Below are 21,316 nucleotides of genomic sequence, written 5' to 3'. Positions count from 1 at the left end.
AACATTTTGATATGCTATATGCCCAAAACGGAGCTACGGATGCGGAGATACAACGTGATGAAATATGCAAAATAAACTGCAGACTTGGGAAAAAAACAAAGTCAACCCTAGGGTTACTGTAGCTCCGAATCTGGATCTGGGCGCATGCAAAACGAGGATCGCTGGAACGAAACTCGGAGTCACCGGAGATGGCCGGAGTCGTCGGGGGTCACTGGACTTGGCGCTTCCCGGGGCGAGGAGGTGCGGAGGAGGCCGAGTCGGCGATGGCGGCGGTCGGGCGCGGCGCCAGCACGGGAACCGGTGCGGCGGGCGGCGGCTTGAGCTCGCCGGAGCTGGTGGCGCAGCGGCTGGAGGTGGCCGGAGCCAAGCAAGACGGCGACGGGGAGGATCCGGGCGGCGGGGCGCGTCTCGCGGGCCTCGAGGGCCAGATGCGGGCCGGGCGGGCCGCGCGAGGTGGTGCCGGCGGGGAGACACGTGGCGGCGCCCTAGTGGCTGCGGGGTGGCGGCGTGAAATGTCCGGCACGGACCGGACGTGTCCGGCGCGCGGATGGAGCGGGGCTAGGGTTTCGGGGGCAGGAAGAAAGGTGGATTTCGGAAGGGGCTATTTATAGGCATAGAGGGAGCTAGGAGTGTCCAAATGAGGTGCGGTTTTCGGCCACGAGATCGTGATTGAACGCTCTAGATGATGGAGAGGGTTTTGGTGGGTTTTGGGCCAAATTGGAGGGGTGTTGGGCTGCAACAGACACGAGGCCTTCTCGGTCCCTCGGTTAACCGTTGGAGCATCAAACGAAGTCCAAATGGTACGAAACTTGACAGGCGGTCTACCGGTAGTAAACCAAGGCCGATTGGCAAGTCTCAGTCCAATCCGGAAATGTTTAACCCCCACACACGAAAGAAAGGTAGAAATGACCACCGGAGGAGAACGGAGCGCCGGAATGCAAAACGGACAACGGGGAAAATGCTCGCATGCATGAGATGAACACGTATGCAAATGCAATGCACATGATGACATGATGTGAGATGCATGAAAACGACAATAACACACGGAGACAAAAACCCGAACCCGAGAAAACAAAATAACTTAACGCCAGAAACGGCAAGAGTTGGATTACATATTAGGTAAATCATATCCGGGGTGTTACACGCGCCTACCCTCCCCCCCGCCAAGCGCGCGCTCCACCCTTGTGGGGCCCCTGTTGCTCCACCGACGTACTCCTCCCTCCTATATATACCTACGCACCCCAAACTACCAGATACGGAGCCAAAACCCTAATTCCACCGCCATAACTTTCTATATCCACGAGATCCCATCTTACAGCCTGTTCCGGAGCTCCGCCGGAGGGGGCATCGATCACGGAGGGCTTCTACATCAACACCATAGCCTCTCCGATGAAGTGTGCGTAGTTTAATTCAGACCTATGGGTCCATAGTTATTAGCTAGATGGCTTCTTCTCTCTTTTTGGATCTCAATACAAAGTTCTCCCCCTCTCTTGTGGAGATCTATTCGATGTAATCTTCTTTTAAGGTGTGTTTGTTTAGACCGATGAATTGTGGGTTGATGAGCAAGTCTATCTATGAACAATATTTGATTCTTCTCTGAAATCTTTTATGCATGATTGGTTATCTTTGCAAGTCTCTTCGAATTATCAGTTTGGTTTGGCCTACTAGATTGATCTTTCTTGCAATGGGTGAAGTGCTTAGCTTTGGGTTCAATCTTGCGGTGTCCTTTCCCAGTGACAGTAGGGGCAGCAAGGCACGTATTGTATTGTTGCCATCAAGGATAACAAGATGGGGTTTTCATCATATTGCATGAGTTTATCCCTCTACATCATGTCATCTTGCTTAAGGCGTTACTCTGTTCTTATGAACTTAATACTCTAGATACATGCCGGATAGTGGTCGATGTGTGGAGTAATAGTAGTAGATGCAGGCAGGAGTCGGTCTACTTGTCTCGGACGTGATGCCTATATACATGATCATACCTAGATATTCTCATAACTATGCTCAATCCTGTCAATTTCTCAACAATAATTTGTTTACCCACCGTGAATACTTATGCTCTCGAGAGAAGCCACTAGTGAAACCTATGGCCCCCGGGTCTATCTTCCATCATATTAATCTTCCAATACTTAGTTATTTCCTTTGCCTTTTATTTTACTTTGCATCTTTATCATAAAAATACCAAAAATATTATCTTATCATATCTATCAGATCTCACTCTCGTAAGTGATCATGTAGGGATTGACAACCCCTTATCGCGTTGGTTGCGAGGATTTATTTGTTTGTGTAGGTGCGAGGGACTCATGCATGGCCTCCTAATGGATTGATACCTTGGTTCTCAAAAACTGAGGGAAATACTTATGCTACTTTGCTGCATCACCCTTTCCTCTTCAAGGGAAAACCAACGCAAGTGCTCAAGAGGTAAAATTGGAGTCGGGAACAAGTCAGGGGGTCCCCGAGGCGGCCACGAGGTAGGGGGCGTGCCCAGGGGGTAGGGCGCGCCCCCACCCTCATGGGGGCCTTGGGACTCTTCTGGCCCAGCTCCAGTACTCCGTGGGCTTCTTCTGGTCCAAAAATGATCTCCATGAAGTTTCAGGTCAATTGGACTCCGTTTGGTTTTCCTTTTCTGCTATACTCAAAAACAAGTTAAAAACAGAAACCGGCACTGGGATCTAGGTTAATAGGTTAGTCCCAAAAATCATATAAAATAGCATATAAATGCATATAAAACATCCAAGGTTGATAATATAATGGCATGTAACAATCAAAAATTATAGATACGTTGGAGACGTATCAGCGAGCCAGTTGCCACTCCAGTGAAGAAACCCAATGTTGAACCAAAACCCGAGACTAAGTGCTTCTATTGTAAGGGGAACAGTCACTAGTAGCGGAGCTGCCCCAAATACTTGGTAGATAAGAAGGCTAGCGACTTCAACATAACTATATTTGATATATGTGTTATTGATGTGTACCTCCTAGTAGCACCTGGGTATCAGATACCGGTCCAGTAGCCAATATTGGTAACTCGAAACGAAAGCTGCAGAATAAACGGAGACTAGCTAAGGGTGAGGTGACGATGTGTGTTGGAAGTGTTTCCAAGGTTGATGTGATCACCATTGCACACTCCCTCTACCTTCAATATTAGTCTTGAACCTAGATAAATGTTATTTGGTGTCTGCGTTGAGAATGAACATGATTAGATCGTGTTGATTGCAATACGGTTATTCATTGAAGTCAAAGAATAATGGTTATTCTATTTACATGAATACTAACTTCTATGGTCATGCATGTAATGTGAATGGTTTATTGAATCTCGATTGTGGTGATACACATGTTCATAATATTGATGCCAAAAAGATGTAGAGTTGATAATGATAGTACCACTATCTTGTGGCACTGCTGCTTAGGTCATATTGGTGTAATGCGCATGAAGAAACTCCATGCTGATGGACTTTTGGAGTCACTTGATTTGACTCACTTGACACATGTGAACCATGCCTCACGGGAAAGATGACTAAAACCCCGTCTTCTGGAACAATGGAACAGGCAAGTGACTTGTTGGAAATCATACATACTGATGTGTGCGGTCCGATGAGTATTGACGCGCGTGGTGGATATCGTTATTTCCTCACCTTCACCAATGATTTGAGTAGATATGGGTATATTTACTTAATAAAGCATAAGTATGAAACATTTGAAAAGTTCAAGCAATTTCTGAGTGAAGTTGAGAATCATCATAACAAGAAGATTAAATTCCTCCGATCCAATCGAAGGGGAGAATATCTGAGTTATGAGTTTGGCAATCACTTAAGACAATGTGGAATTATTTCACGGTTGACGCCACCTGGAACACCACAGCGTAATGGTGTCACTACAAAAAAATACACTTCCATGATGATACGTGTTTGTCACAGTAGGTCACGTTTTCTATCATGCATGTACATCCATGACGATTTTATGACAGAATCAAGATAGTCATACATGTGCTCTCGTAGAAGTGTTCCATGAAATTACCAAAATTATCATCACAGAAGTGTTCACTTCCATGACGATAAATGCCGCGTCATGGAAGTGCTTTCGTCAAGGGTGACCGACATGTAGCATCCACAGTAGCAGGTCCCCGTTAAGCTATCGGGTCCGCTTTGGATTTGATAACCCGCTAACAGCCATGACCAATGCCGATTTTTCCACGTGTAAAATTCTCATTGGCCGACGAAACCACGTGTCAGCTCCGCGTTGGCACATGTGTCACTCATCCAATGGGCGAGATGCGCCTATGATATGTTGACACGTGGACCGGCCCAACAGTGGCCCATTTAGGTTAAAAGGCCGGGTCTGCCAAAATAAGCGGGCTAGCCGACTAGCGGCCTCTTGAGTCAGGCCCATTTACAAGCACGACCCATACAAGTTACACATAATCGGGCCATCAAAGGCCCATTCTTGATTTGACAATTTCCAGCACATTGTTAGTTTTAACCCGTTAACGGCCCGCTACGTCTTTGGGCCCAATTGCGGCCAGAGCTTCTTTCGGCCTATAGCAGCCCATCGTCAGTTCCAGCCCGTTAACGGCCCGAAACGTCTTTCGGCCTTTTCTCGGCCCATTCTGTAGTTGGGCCAATTCTAGCCCGCTGTAACTTTAGGCCTGTCCTCGGCCCATTCGGTAAATGGGCCAACTCCTAGCCCATTTTGTCTCTCGGCCTATTAACGGCCCACACAACAGTTGGGCCTTTGACATTAGGTCCATTAGGGGCCCATGTTCCACAGGGCATCATTTCAGCCCAACGTGACTTTCAGCCTGTTAAAAGCCTTGTTTGCAAATTGGGCCTCCTCTGGCCCATAACACTTTCGGCCTCTTACTGGCCCGTAAAGTAAAAGGGCTTAGGCAACATTGAAATGTATTTCGGCCTGCTAGAGGCCCGCGGGCCATTTCCATTTATATGGCCCTATCGAGCTCATGGCCTGTTAACGATTTGCTAAGAGCCGTTGTTACGGTGGGCTACATCATTTGGGATCCACTTAATATTATTTTGACCAGCCCAATTAAGGCCTGCTTTGACTACACATGTTTGTTTGTATGGCGTCTAGGAAATGTTTGGGTGTGTTGGCCCCCATTTAAACGATATAGCATATTCAAGAATTATCCTACTCTATACTGTCGCCTCTAAAAAACATACACTTACAATAAAAAGACTAAGGCATAGAAACTTAGAATAATCCTACACTATACAATAAAGAAATTACAGCCGAATATACCCACTAGGCATTATAGTTCAGCACCAATGATAATAAAGTGTACACAAACAGAAAATTACATACACTGGACATATAAAGCTCATACATCATGGACACGCATCAATAGAACTTACCATTTGAACTATAATCTCTTCAGAAAATAGGATTGGCCGGATTCAGATAGCACACATTTCAGTCTACAAAATCTCCAATTCCTTCATGGTTACCTCAGTGTCTTGTTTCATTTTTTGACTCCTGCATCTAATACCTGCATGTACAGTCTCAACTTGTTGATGAGAATCATGTACACGTTGTCTTGCCACCTCTAGTTGATGCTCGAGAACATCAGCACATTCCAATTCCAATCCATAATCATTCAGTAACGGCCATGCCGCACTGCTCGCAGATCTTTGTGTTGATGTCACTTCATACTGAAATGTTTATGTAAGTACACATGACTAGGACAAAACTATAGTTACAACAGTGAAGTGAGCAAGACAGACTATTTTGTACATGGCAAAATAGGACTAACAATAATGTTACACGTCATGAAGCATAAGCGGGTGAGTTTTAAAAATTATAAAAATGGTAGTCTGTGCCGCCTGCATACAGAAATCTTTTTAGCTCACCAGAGGAGCATGATGTTGGGGCCAAATCCAAAACACAGAGAATTTACAAATTTAGACAGCACGTTGCGTATAAGTAAGCAAGCAGTTGGCCATTCCGTATCTCAATTAAAGTCTTAGGGAGCATAATGAACAACAGAGGGATTCATACAAACCTACTACAACAAGCAAAACTATGCAATCATTAGCCTAGTATAAACTAGATTGTGAGCCTCATGCAGTAATAGTTGGTTAATAGACTTCCAAGCTTCAGGCACACTTCGCCAGAGTAATTAAATGGTAAGGCCTTTAATTATGTGAACTAATAGTTATACAAGTACCCAACATCAGGCTTCGTTGTTTGGGTATCTCATTAACTGAGGACAAATAAAGCAATTGAAAAGAGCAAACTAACTATGCCTGAAACAAACAAGGAATTGAACTGTTGAGTTGGATACAGTGACTTACCTTAACTCGTTGAATAGGCTTAGCGCTGCTCCTACTTCTCTTGCAAGGCTCCATCCTAACATCTTGTACTTGGAAATCCTCAATCTTATCTTCATTGCACGCCCTCTGCAAGGTGACACAAACTAGTTACTCGTCTCCTTGGAAGATAAATATGCATACTTTCATGTCTGTGAACAACACGAAAGGATGAGATTATAACAAAACAACACCACATATGAAACATGCCACATCTCTTGCACTTGCACACAATGAAATGATCATTTACTATGTGTGCACTATGTAAAAACTAGGCATACCTTCGAACTGGATCTCCAGCTACTCTTGGAGAACCTACTTTAGTGTACAACCAAACCTTTATGTCACCTATGATTTAGACAAGCCCCCACTACAGCAGCCTTTAGTGTTTAAATCGTTGACAAGCTCTGTTAAAGTTTTAGGTCAAGAACAACAAGTAATCAAAGCAAATAGTCCCAGTATGGCTGGCTAATGCAAACAAGCAATTGAACAGATGTGTTAGCAAATCTTACATATCAAGAAAAGAAGCAAAGAAGGAGGCTTAAAGACCATCACTTGACTGACCAGATTTAAGGGGCATTTAAACATCATGTGCAACGTATGAACTAACATAAACATTGCATATTCTAGATTCTACAATGGAATGCACATGTATTAGGTTATGCCATGTATGATGATGCCTAAATGTACACTATAGCAGGCAGGAGTGATTCATCATTGCACGCACACTTGTTCTAAATATTTTATTTAGACGATGAAATTTGTTTTGGCATTTTTAGATTTTTATTTTATTATCTAGGATTTATTTAAGTTCCGGCGAAATTTGTTAAAAAAAACTCTAGCGCCCGACTGGGCCGAAGCCCAGCCGAGCCAGGCCGGCCCGCAGCGCCCCCACCGTCCCCCGCGCGCCCGTGCCCGCACAGGACTCCGCCGGAGTCCGGGAGTCCGCGCCGCCCCGGTTTCCCCTTCCCCAAGCCGACCCCGCCCCCCCTCTTATATGCCGCCCCACCCCGCCGCCACCACCCCGTCCCGCCCCACCACCCGCAGCCGCAGCCGCAGCAGCCGCCGCCGCTTGCCGTGCCGCCGCCGCACGCCACCTGCAGCCGCCGCCGCCGCCGCTTGTCGTGTCGCTGCCCAGCACCGCCGCCCTCCGCCGTCGCCGTTGATGCCACCTAGCCCCGCCGGAGCCCGCGCCCCGCCGGATCCGAAGAGGTAGCCGTCGCCGCCGATTTTCTCTAGAAAACCGAACCGTTTTTTTAGAAAACCCTAGTTTTCATTTTTTAGAAAAGATCGGTTTTTATTTTTTTCCGGTTTATTTTATTTAGCGGACGTTCGTCCGTATGTTCGTTTTAACGAACGGTTTCCGCTCGTTAGTTACAGATAACGAACCTTCGTTCGTTAGCCTGTTCGTCAGTTTTTCTTTTTCTCGGGTTTTTTGCGATTATTTTCAATCGTGATTTCTGATCCGATTTTCGTTTTAGTTTATCTTTTCGCTCATTTGTCGGAATCAGGCGATTCAAGTGCCTAGATCTTCGTCTCGAAACCCTCTTTCTGTTTAATCAACTTGAACAAGATTTTGGTGATATAAAATTTGACTTAGGTCCAGATTAGTAATCGAATCTTGTTTCTTTCGCAGTTTGAGTTTCGTTGTTCTGTTTGATTTGATTCTTTTCGCAAACCGGAGTTCTTAAGTTGAACTTTCTGGTTAGATCTTCTTATTTAAGAGTTCCCTGTGTTTCTTTGCTTGATTGCTTATGTATGCTATTGTTTGTTTGTGATAGAACACCCGTAGTGTGAAGCGTGTTACTACGAGTCCCTAGGTTTTGCGGATCATCAACAAGGCAAGTAACACTTTGATCATACTCTTTTCGTACCCAGTTTTTATGCATTAGTTACAATCCTCAAACATTGCATAATTAGGATGTGATTTAACTTGTGGGTTGGGAAGTAGTTGATGAGGTAGAGCCTATTGCCCTGTTATATTCAAACCTTGGGAGTTACTTCTACGTATTGCTTATATTGCTATGCTATGCTCGTAGACGTGGTTTGGGTGAGTGAAATACATGACAAATGTGAGATTATTGATTAATGGTTTAACTTAAGGTGGCAACTTAAATAGACATCTGGGTGGATTGTTTGTTGGGCACCTGGGAAATCCAGTGTTGTCCTAGGATATCCCGGAGTACCCGTGTGATAATCCTATGGTCCGCCACCCAGGCTCAAAGGGAACTGAGATATTTCATGCTAGAAACTTCCGTGTGCAGCCACATGCTATTATGGGCTCTAGCATAGTTGAGTAAGTTGCGTGAAGCTCCTGAAGAGGTGGATCAGCAGGTAGAGGGATGTAGGTTGGTCTGGTCTGCCCGGAGTAAGGAGTTAGTGCTTCTGAAAGACTGTGTCTCGGTCATCCATTTCTCAAACACCATGTAGTGCGAGAAATCCAATGGAGGAGATCGAGTCTTGTGGGGAAAAGTGCGCAAACCTCTGCAGAGTGTATAAACTAATCATGGTTAGCCGTGTCCCCAGTTATGGACATCTTGAGTATCTAGTACTTGGAGTATCCTAAGTATCTCATCACTATTAAATAATATTGTTGGGTTGTTAATTACCTTAATTGGGATTGAGTTGGAGGAACCTTCTCAATGATGTTTCAACTACCATGATAGTTAAATAAAATTTATTCCTTTGTTGTAGGGAAAAATTGGCTTTTCGCAAAACTATAACCATAGAGCTTTCCACCAGCCAAATATGCATGTAGTGATAGCATTATTCTATTCTTGCTCTACTATGTTACTTTGCCAGCATATTCCATGTGCTGACCCATTTTCGAGCTGCAACGTATTATGTTGCAGACTTTTCAGATGAGGAGTAAGGTTCGTTAGGTCGTTGCCGTGCAGCTCAGCTATGCCGTTGGAGTTGATGGACTCACTCTATCTTCCAAGCCTTCCGTTGTTATCGTATTAGATGGCCTTAAGCCATACTTATTGTAATAAGTTCTCTTTTGAGACATTCGATGTAATAAGTGTGTGATTGCTACTCTGTTGTAAATACTTTGAGTACTGTGTGTGTCAGCATTTCCGATCTAGGGATGACCCTGAAGCACAAAGACTTAACCGTTTGAGGTCGGGTCGCTACAAGATGGTATCAGAGCACACGCTGAGTGTAGGACACGACCACTAAGCTAAAGCCCTAGATCACTATTCTCTTCTCATTTCTGACTCCTCTCCATTTTCTATTCTTTTGGATGGCGGGCACAAGGAACAAGTTTGTACAACCGGATGAAGAAGCACCTTTTGGATGACACTTGAAGGAAGTCACTAGGTACCTGAACATTGGAATACCAAGCTTCACCGGGACTTACAACGCCACTTTACCAGAAGAGGAGCGATGGATGATTCAAGTTCATGTTCCAGGAAGGACATTCACGCCAGTCACTAAGCCCATAGAGTTTTCCTTCGATGCACCAAACTGGAGGCTAGGAAAGAGTATGGCAGCTCACATCACCATGGGACGCATTGGAGAAGTTTACCATAAGGAGCTTAAGGATACTATCTATCAGATTGGTGGGCGCTGAGACGAGCAATGGGAGATGATCAGTACCAGGAAGGATAGATCAATTGCAGCTTTTATCCAGGAGTTAAACCAGCACATTCGTCGCCAGGAGAACCATATGTGCGCAGGAATGATAGATCTGAAGAAGGCGATGACTAGGACACAGAACTGGAGGAAGAACTTAAGGCTACACGTGAAGATTATGAGGAGGAAATCATCGTACTAGTGGAGAAGAATGACGATCTGGAGAGAAATCTAGGAGTACTCATGGGAGACCCCGCACCAGGAGCAGAAGACGAAGAACCCAAGGAGATTCGTCCGGAGGACTACATCATCATCGACGACACCGACTCGGACTCTGACGATAGCGATGATGACTATGAAGACGAAGCTGGAGCAGACATCATGGAGTCTTCGACCGATCAATATTTTTAGTAGACCACCACATCAGTAGTAGTATTCCACCATGAATATAGTATAGCCCGAGCACTTTTGTAACGATAGTTAGATCGATTGTATGCCTCGCTTGATTGATTGAGTGAAATGATTGTGTTTGTCTCATGTGCATATGGGTAGTTGTCAGTGTCAAAACCGACGGATCTCGGGTAGGGGGTCCCGAACTGTGCGTCTAAGGCGGATGGTAACAGGAGGCAGGGGACACGATGTTTTACCCAGGTTCGGGCCCTCTTAATGGAGGTAAAACCCTACGTCCTGCTTGATTATTCTTGATAATATGAATAGCACAAGAGTTGATCTACCACGAGATCGGAGAGGCTAAACCCTAGAAGCTAGCCTATGGTATGATTGTCTGTTGTCCTACGGACTAAAACCCTCTGGTTTATATAGACACCGGAGGGGGCTAGGGTTACACAAGGTCGGTTACAAAGGAGGAGATATACATATCCGTATTGCCTAGCTTGCCTTCCACGCCAAGTAGAGTCCCATCCGGACACGGGACGAAGTCTTTAATCTTGTATCTTCATAGTCCAACAGTCCGGCCAAAGGTCATAATCCGGCTGTCCGGATACCCCCTGATCCAGGACTCCCTCAGTAGCCCCTGAACCAGGCTTCAATGATGATGAGTCCGGCGCGTAGTGTTGTCTTCGGCATTGCAAGGTGGGTTCCTCCTCCGAATACACCACAGAAGAGTTTGAATACAAGGATAGTGTCCGACCCTGCAAAATAAGTTCCACATACCACCGTAGAGAGAATAATATTTCCACAAATCTAATGTGCTGACACATTTTGGCAGCATGACATCATGACATGGCCCGATAATTATTCGAACCGTTTTTCTTTAACCAGCCCCGCACATAACGCGAGGCGGTTTCTTGACACGTCTTGTCAAAGTAGAGATCGTGTCCCCCTTATTACGGGATTCTCATCAATACAGGCGTGGGAACCCAACCGCGCCACCAATTACGGCGCTTGGGGGATAAGCGAGTTTTACCAGGCTGGTGGGGGGCGCATAGTTTCGTCCGCCCTGATAAAGGGATAAGGTCTCACCTTTTTCTACCCATGCCTTCTTCCTCCTTGCTCATCCATTCTCGCGCACTCGAGCTCCAGTGCCCAAGTCCGCATCCTTCTCCTCAACTCTCTCCAACCATGTCCAGAGCGGGAGGCAAGTGGATGGCCTCCTCCGTCACGGAGGGACACATCAAAAAGCTACATGGAGCCGGATACTTAGCCGCGGATATCGCGCACCGGCTGCCAGCCGCGGGGCAGGTCGTCCCTACCCCGGAACCTCACGAAAGGGTGGTTTTCTCCCCCATTTCGTCCGTGGATTGGGGTTTCCCCTCCATCCATTCGTCTGTGACCTCATGTTCTATTACGGGCTAGACTTTCATGATCTGGCCCTGAATTTCACTCTCAACATCTCGGTGTTCATTGTCGTGTGCGAGGCTTTCCTCCGCATCCGTCCCCACTTCGGCCTATGGCTAAAGACCTTCAATATCAAACCAAAGGTAGTAGGCGGCTAACAAGCAGAATGCGGCGGAGCCGTGGTGGGCAAAATGCCCAATGTTACATGGATCGAGGGCTCCTTCGTGGAGACCGTAAAGGGGTGGCAATCGGGGTGGTTCTACATCACCGAGCCGCGCGACACCAACCGGGTGGCGGCCCCCGAGTTTCGATCCGGAGTCCCCACGCGGCTCACTTCCTGGAAGGAGAAGGGCCTGTCTTGGGGCTCTTCGGTGGAGCTGGACGGACTCCAGAAGTGTATCCGGAATATGACAAGCAAGAAACTTAAGCTTGTCAACATAGACCAGGTCATGCTCTTACGACGGATCCTCCCGTGTCAACAACGGGATTTCAACTTATGGGAGTTCGACCCGGCCCAGCACTAGACTCTAAGCGAGCTCTTCGACACGACGCATAAGGACGTCTGGAGGGTGCTGTTCAAGGGCGCCGAGGTCCCTACTTCTCTTACCGAGGACCGCGGGCTAAGCACGAAGCGTTCTGCGAATCCGGTAAGTTCTGTACATCTGGTAGGGTATTTATTTCCCATAGCTTAACCATGTACGGGGTCTGAGCTCCCATGCCTTTGACAGGACTGGGTGAAGACATCAGAGCAGATTAACTGTCCGGCCCCTCTGCCCGAAGACACTGCGGACGCTCTCCTGACGGAGATGCGGACTCCGGCTCCTTATGAGGTGCCGGAGAAGACCAAGAAGAAGGCCAAGGGAACCCGAAAGAGTTCCCGGCGCCAGGTGGTATCGGACTCATCATCCGATAACACCGAGACACCCTCCTCCCGTGAAAACGAGGAGAAGGAAGATTAAGATTCTCCCCCTCCAGCCGGGGGAGACAAGAAAAGGAAGGCCGCCCCAACCGGGGAGGCCGAAGGGTCCAAGAAGGTAAGGACTCTCCTTCCGGACTGCTCCACCACCGCCGCCGACGGCGAAGATGAGTGGCTGCTCAGGGCCAAGCCCCTGGCGAAGTCATAAGTATTCGGATACTAGAGTAACTCATAGCATACCTTTGTCGCACTGCTTCTCCTAACACCGAATATGATTATGTAGTCCGCCCCAAGCCCGTATCGATGTATCATCGTCGGACGGTTCCTTGGACTCGTCGGGCATGAATAGCGATACACTTCCAACCGCCTCCTCTCCTTGCCCTACGGACAATGCCGAGGTATTGTCTCAAGGGGCACCGAGCCGGGGGGAGACAGTCCCGGAGGCACCTCAAGGCGACCTTCCGGACTCCAGGAGCAAAGGGAGCAAGGCTCCCGCGGGCTCCAAGTTAGTCTCTCAGCCAAACACCGCGCCGGAACCTCCAGTGGTTCCGGACTCGGGTAGGCGGCCCCCTTCCAAAAGGGGCAAGACGCCCGTGCCGGTGACCTTTGTCCATCCAGAGGCACCGGACAACCTGCTGGGAGCGCTTCGCGGAGCTTCCATCGACGAAGAGCACCGCACTATTATGAGTGCGGTGATCAAGAAGGTTCAGTCCGCCAAGAGCGGATTGACTGAAGCCTGTGTCAGCCTTCTAACAGGCTTTGAGGTAAGTATTTAAAATATAGGAAAAATATTACCGCATAGATAGTAGCCCCTGATGCTCTGTTTGGTGTTCACAAGAAAAGCCGAATAGAGGATCAAATAATATGTGCAGGAGTCAAATATAAGTATGTCTGTATGTGTATGCAGGCTTCGCTGCTGACCTCTGCCGCACTGACTGCGGAGGTCACCGCATTGAAGTAGGACCTCGAGAGGTCCGAGAAAGAGCTCGGCCTTGCCAAGAGGTAGCTGGAGGAGAACAAAGGTAAGTAATACCTTGTCTATATATAAAAGAAAATGTGGTTGCGAAATGACAGGATCATCATGAATTTGCCAGGGGCCACGACCGAAGTGGCGACCCTGAAGCAAGCGCTGTCTGGGGCCGAAAACAAAGCAGCCAAGGATCGCACCGAGCGGGAAGAACAAGAGGCACGGGTGGGCGAGGTGCAGCAAGAGCTCAGGCTCTTGTGCAGAAGCACGAGGCTTTGGATCTTGACTCGAAGACGCGAGAGTCCGAGCTTGCCGCGGCCCTCGAGAGCACAAAGCATGCTAAGGCTGAAGCCCAAAAGGCCCTCCAGGAAATTGAGGCGATGAGGAAGATAGCAGCGGGTAAGGCATTCAATATGCAAAGCAAGCATGTGAAAGTAAATTACTTGTTACTTACCCGAGTCTAGAGCTCTCCAGGAGCATTCGTAGATTTTCCCCGCAGCGTGTCGGATGCCGCAAAATATTACCAGGCCGAGGAGGGAAGCTCGACGGAGAAGTTGTTCTGGTCTTAGTACACTGGGACTAAACACCCGATGCCTATGAGCGACCAGCTGAAGCAACTGGTCGAGCTGCACAAGGCAGCCGAACAGGCCATGAAGGGCTTGATAGTCCGGCTATGGCCTGGTGACTCTCTTCCCAACAGCTACTTCGGCCTGGTGAGGCGGCTTGTGGATGTCTTCCCACGGCTGGAAGTCATCAAGCGGTCCGTCTGTATCGAAGGTGCCCCCCGGGCTTTTGCCCGTGCAAAGGTGCACTAGGCCAAGATGGATGCTGAGAAGCTGGTGAAGGAGGGGCCGCCGCAGGGCAAGGAGCATCGCCACCCCGAAATGTATTATGAGGGTGTCCTGAAGGGTGCCCATCTTGTGGCGGACGAGTGTGCGAACGATGTAATTTTTGAGTGAACTTGCTCGTGTGATCCTGTATTATGAAAACTTGTTCATATGCGCTATGCAACGCTTGTTTGAATTTAAAATATGACCTTCAGTTCGGCTGTTTATTAAATCTGAGAGATGGCTAGTCGTTGGCTTCTGCCCTCATGCCACGAGTGCTGGGGTGTTCGGGATAAACCTGAGCACTCTTTTCCCCATTTTTGGGTCCTTCGAGGGAGGTGCTCAGCACAACGAACAAGGCAATCGGACTGTAATGCTTTATCACTCTCACTTAGCCATAGAATTCTACAATTTTAAATTTTGGCGAAGCCCCTAGTATTCGGAAGGCCGAATTCGGGGTGCTATACACGCCTTAAGCCGAACAAAGCCGACACCTCGCTCTAAGCGGCATAAGTCTTTAGGGACTCGAAACCTCTCAAACAACGACCAGCTCTCGCCTTATCATGACAGTCACTTTTAGCTTTCTCTACTGAGGTGCTTAGCCCAGCTGAACCGGGGCACAATCGTAGTAGTTCTCCCAGTGCTACCTTAGCCGATATAGCGGAACGTAAGGTACCAAAACATGGGAGCTGGGCAAACCCAACTATTGACCCAAGACATGATTCGGAGCTGATGCATATAATGCTATAAGTTCAGGGTGCCGCACTGTCGAAAGTGTTCGGACTTCTCACGCCGTATTATGGGGTATGCTGAAGCCCCTAGCGTATTGGCCGTACCAGAGTGTATGGGTGCTGAATGTCATGAATGAATATAGGACCACACTATTCTAATCCCAGGATTAGAATAGTTATTTGGATCATGACACCCTATATAGGGGCGATCGACATGTTCCGGAACCGACCGACTGAAAAAAGCCAACCCACCCACCCCACTACCGTAGCTCTCCCCAACTCCCCTGATCCACCTGCTGCCCACCATGTCCTCCCGATCCACCGCCGCCACCTGCCCCGCCTCCTTCAAGCGCGCCGCCGCCCTCGCCTTCTCCTGGCGCCGCCGACCGCCTCCTCCCGGCGCGCCTCCACTCCGCCTTCTCCTGACGCACCTTCGCCGCGCCTCCCCTCGACGCACCACCCCCGCCTCCTCCTGGCGCCGCTGCCCGTGCCTCCTCCTGGCCCGCCGCTGATCTCGCCACATTCCGGCGAGTGTCCGGCCAACAGATGTTAGCTGCCCTTTTCCATGTCGGCCACCACCTTCTCCCCCCAACTACGCACCAGCGTTGCCGCCCAGGCACAGCCTCGATCCGGTGGCGCCGCCGCCCACCACTACCAAAGAGCCCATCCCATCGTCGCCCACCAGCACGATGCCCTCTCTGCGCTGATCTGACCTTCCCTCCGCTCCTTCGCGGCCTTCTATCCCCTCCAGCGTGACCTTCCATCCCCTCCAATGCGGCCGGCCCTCTCATTCGGTGCTAAAGGCCGCCGATGCTCTTCCCTGCACCTCCGAGCTGCAACAACCACCACTCGCCGCCCCCGCCGTAGCACAACGATGGCGCTTTCCTTCCCGTGCTCAAGCTTGATGGTTCCACGCAGCTCCTCTGAGCCTCCCTCCCTTCTTGGTCTTTCCGATTCTCCTCTCCCCATCTCCCTTGCCGGGGCAGCGGCTCTCGAACCGGCTATGCCATGGCCGAGGAAGGAGGACGCCGGCGGCCTGCCATTATTTGCCCTTCGGCTTTCTTTGTCATGGATGTGTGCGTGCGTGCTATATGCGTGAGAGTGTGCTACAGCCATTTATGTAAAAAAGCATTTTCAATTAGTTAAAACAACTTGATGGTTGTCGAAGTTCAGACATATGCATTGGTGACGTTGGGGGTTAGAATGAGAAGTAATGCCTGTAGTTTTGCACTCGTAAGGTGTTTGTGTGTGTGACTGGCTGCTACACACACCGTGTTGCTCCTGCTGCTTTGACTTTTACATTTTCAGTTACTTGCATTTTTTCTTTGGATATATGTGGTCCAGTACACTTGTTCTATCGAGTAGAAGCATATGTGCTTCTTAGTGCCCACGTACATGAAATCTGTTTGCTGATTCACTTGATGACATGTACCAAAGTTCAAATAGGAAAAAGGGGAAAGTTTCAATGATTCTAAAGATCAAATTTCCCCATTTTAAGAAAAATAAAACTATGAAGTTCAAATTTAAAAACCAACCAAGTTTGATGTTTACAATAATAATAAACCATGAAGTTCAATTTCAAAAGACGGAGCAGTTCGATATTATATTAAAAAACTCGAATTTTTCACGTTACTAATGAATAAACCAAGAAGTTCGGTTTGAAATAAAGAAGAAGTTCGACATTTAGTAAAAAAAACTCCAATTTTTCACATTTCTAGAAAAATACAAAGAGGTTCAAACAATTGAAAAAAATAGAATAGTCTGATGTCTATAAAAAATATGTTTTTTGTTGCTAAAGGGTATCATCATTTTACAAAACAACCAAAAAAACAAAAAACAGTTCAATCAATGTTTTAAAACTAGAAGTTCATATTAAATTAACGAGAGTGGTCCGATGTTTATGACAAAACTATGATTTTCCCCGTTACTAAAGAACAAACCAATAAGTTCAAAAATAAAAAGGAGCAATTCAAAAAGTTATAAAAAAGATAAAGTTTCTACATTTAACTAAAAAATGGAGAAGTTCAAAATTTAATAACATAGAAGTTCAAAATGTTTATAAAAATCTTAGATTTTTCCTCGATACTAAAGGTACACAATGATGTTCAAAGTAAAAAGGTAGAGTGTCTATAAAAAACTCGGATATTTTCACGTAACTGAGAGAAGTTTATATTGATAACTACCAGAAGTTCATGTACTATACGGTGTGCATTTTATATTAAAAAAGAATGAAAAGGCAAAGGCTAAAAGTTTTTTTGCTAGAAGTTCAAGTGCTCGGCCCGAGAGAGTTCAAAAAAAATTGTGAGAGGTTGAACAAAAATAGGTGACAGAAGTTCAAGGTGAAAACATCGGGAAGTTCAACTACTACACAGAATGCATTCCAAATAAGAATAGAAAACAAAAAGCTTAAAAAAGTTTGTTGCAAGAAGTTCACGTGCACCTTTGTGCATGATTCAGAATTTATATTCGGGACGTCCGACCTCCAATTACATGTTTTAAAAATGGCAAAAAATGACGTCCGACCTTCAATTGCGTGTAATTCGACGTATACACAAAAATGTGATAGAAGTTCATAGTGAAAATAACGAGAAGTTCAAGTACTGCAAGGAATGCATTTTAGGTGAGAAAAAAATATAGAAAAATAAAAGCTTAAAGGTTTGTTGAAAGAAGTTCAAGTGCTCTATCCGGAGAAGTTCAAAAATTCTTGCGAGAGAGGTTCACCTTGTATTTCCATGTTTGATTTTTTCCGTATAAAAATCGAATGCAATTCTTTACTCAAAATATAAATAGGTGAAGTTCATATTGAAAAAACCAGGAAGTCCATATTAAAAAGATGGAGCAGTTCGATGATTATAGAAAACTCAAATTTCCCACATTATGAAACAATGGAAGCAAGAAGTTCAAAAATAAAATAACAAGAAGTTCAACTTTTAAAAATGGAGCGCTTCAAAGTTCACAAAAAAGGATTAAGAAATTCAGATTAATATTTATAAAAAACTTAGATATTTTCACGTAACCGAGAGAAGTTCAGGTTGATAAACTACCAGAAGTTCACGTTCTACATGATGTGCATTTGGTATTAAAAAATAATAAAAATGCAAATGCTAAATTTGTTGTCGTTATAAGTTCAAGTACTCCGTCGGAGAAAGTTAAAAAATATATTTTGAGAGAGGTTTGTACAACAAGAATATCATTTGTGTAACACTGACGAATGGATGAGAAAATTACAAACGAAAATACGTCACAGAAGTTCAACGTGAAAACAGTATGAAGTTCAACTACTACGCTGAATGAATTTCAGATGAAAAATTTTAAAATTGTCGCGAGTATGAAAAGATGATCAACACGGGAAACTTGCGTGCTTATAACAGCTTTCCATCGATATAGCACCTGCTCAATTCTGGTGAATGGATGGAGAGTTACGAGCAGTGGATGGAGACCTACGAGCAAAAAAATCACGTGAAAAACAGAGTGAAGTTCAGGTACACGCGCCGAGAAGTTCAGGTTCTTCACGCGGTGCATTTTCGAAGAATCTGTTTTGCGATAAAGGTGGAACGCATGATCCCGCCGTTTTCAAAATTACCTGAAAACGGCTAGGAATCAGAGAAAACCATCAGCATGAAAAAGTTTCGCATTTTCCGTAGCTTTTCAGCGGTATATTATTTGCCCCATTCCGAAAAAGTTCATAGAAATTACGGCGAAAATACGTTTTCTGCCATTTTCGAAACTGACTTAAAACCGCAAATAATTGGGAGAAACAATACATACCAAAAAGTTTCGCATTTGTTCAAGCTTTCCAGCGCCATATCATTTGCTGCATTCGGATGCACGGTTAAAAAATTAGCTCGAAAATATGAACTCGATAGGACTTGGACCATTTTCTAAATTACTCTTAAACCATTCAAAATTAGAAAAAAAACTTTCAAGATGAAAAAGTAGCGCATTTTCATAAGCTTTTCAACGCCGTATCATATGCCTCCATTGGATTATCCGTTTAGAAATGACATCGAAAAAACGAACTCAGCTGTTCGGATTACAAAATTTTATGCTTTTTCAAATTACCATTTAACCATAGGGAATTAGAGAAAACTTTCAACATGTGGAAGGAGCGGTTTTGCAGCAGCTTTCCAACGCCATATTATATGCCTCATTCCGATAAACGGTTTAGAAATGCGATCGAATATACGATTCACGTTTTTTGTGCGAAGAAAAAACGGTTTTCAAAACTGCTCTTAAACAGCTTATATTTTGCCAAAAATTTAAGTTGGGTCATGATATTGGGGTCCATAGCTTTCCAATGGTATATCGCAAGCCCCATTTGGGCAATGTTGGCGGAAGTTCAACCTAGTTTAGAGGGAAGTTCAACGTACTACTAGCGGGGCATGTCAGGTTGTGATCAGAATATTATTCTGATCCCGTGATCAGAATAGTGTTTATGTATATATGTATATATATATAAGGAAGAATAGAGAATGCGATAATAGTCTAGTGCTATGCATTGTTTATTCAAAAAGGTGCGTTAAAGCAGAATGATACAAGTAATGCGATAAGCAAAAAGTAGGACTATTTGACATGTCCCCTCCAAGGGCAAGCTGAGGAATGGTATTTAAAGCAAATATTTCACTCATTATCGGGATCCACCTGAAAGTTCCGTGGTGCGACGTAGCTTTCTGCCTCCTTGGTTGCTGCATCATGTGTCCGACAATCATACTGCCGGACAGGGTTTCCAGAGATTGAAGTCCTGAAAGAGAAAAAAAATAACAAAGCGGAAAGCCCCTAGTGCGGTTGAGACGCGTCTTGGGGCCTGCCGTAGTCGTGCCCCCTCCCCACCTATGCCCATGGTATTTTCAATGCGTAATTATGTACGCGTGGCACGGATTTCGCCGTTTGGCTTGGACTGGCGTGGGGGGCGCATTGCTATGCGAGCTCGGAACGTGCCAGGCGGTCTTATTGCCAATTACTCTGGGCGCGCTTGAAGTTGTCCGGGTCCTTAATCACCGAACTGGTGGATTGCCTTAAGAGGCTGCTTTGCGCTTCTACTGCGAGGGCCGCAGTGTGCTCCTCCGTGCAGAGAGAGCGCTCTGTGTTTCCATTAACTGTGATGACCCCCTGAGGTCCTGGCATCTTGAGATTGAGGTATGCATAATGTGGTACCGCATTGAATCTCGCAAATGCGGTTTGCCCGAGCAGTGCATGATAGCCACTGTGGAACGGGACTATATCGAAGATTAACTCCTCACTTTGGAAGTTATCCGGGGATCCGAAGACGACTTCCAGTGTGACTGAGCCTGTGCAATGGGCCTATACACCTGGTATGACGCCTTTGAAGGTCGTTTTTGTGGGTTTGATCCTTGAGGGGTCTTTACCCATTTTGCGCACTGTGTCCTGATAAAGCAGGTTCAGGCTGCTGCCGCCATCCATAAGGACTCGAGTGAGGTGAAATCCATCAATGATTGGGTCTAGGACCAGTGCGGCGAATCCGCCATGACGGATACTTGTGGGCTGGTTCCTGCGATCGAAGGTGATCAGACAAGAGGACCATGGGTTGAACTTTGGGGCGACTGGCTCCAACGCATATACGTCCCTTAGCGCATGCTTCCGCTCCCTCTTGGGGATGTGGGTTGCGTATATCATGTTCACCATCCGCACTTGTGGGGGGAACTTCTTCTATCCTTCGGTGTTCGGCTGCCGGGGCTCCTCCTCGTCATCGCTATGTGACCCCTTATCTTTGTTTTCGGCATTTAACTTGCCGGCCTGTTTGAACACCCAACAATCCCTGTTGGTGTGGTTGGTTTGCTTGTCGGGGGTGCCGTGTATTTGACACGAGCGATCGAGTATACGGTCCAAACTGGACGGGCCTGGAGTGCTTCTTTTGAATGGCTTTTTCCACTGACCGGGTTTAGAGCCTTTGAATCCGGCATTGACTGTCGTATCCTCGTTATTGTCGTTGTTAATGCGGCGCTTGTGTTTGTTGCGACGTGACCTGCCATTGCCATCCTTGGTATCCGAAGTACCATGGTTCTTTGATATGTTATTGCTGCGAGCCAGTCGGCTGTCTTCTCCCGCGCAAAAGCGGGTCATGAGTGTCGTGAGGGACGCCATAGATTTCGGCTTTTCCTGGCCGAGGTGCCGGGCGAGCCACTCGTCGTGGATGTTGTGCTTAAAAGCTGCTAGGGCCTCTG

This window comes from Triticum urartu, chromosome 4 (assembly GCF_003073215.2).
Source record: "Triticum urartu cultivar G1812 chromosome 4, Tu2.1, whole genome shotgun sequence".
Taxonomy (NCBI): Eukaryota; Viridiplantae; Streptophyta; class Magnoliopsida; order Poales; family Poaceae; genus Triticum; species Triticum urartu.
This window is presented reverse-complemented; position numbering follows the sequence as displayed.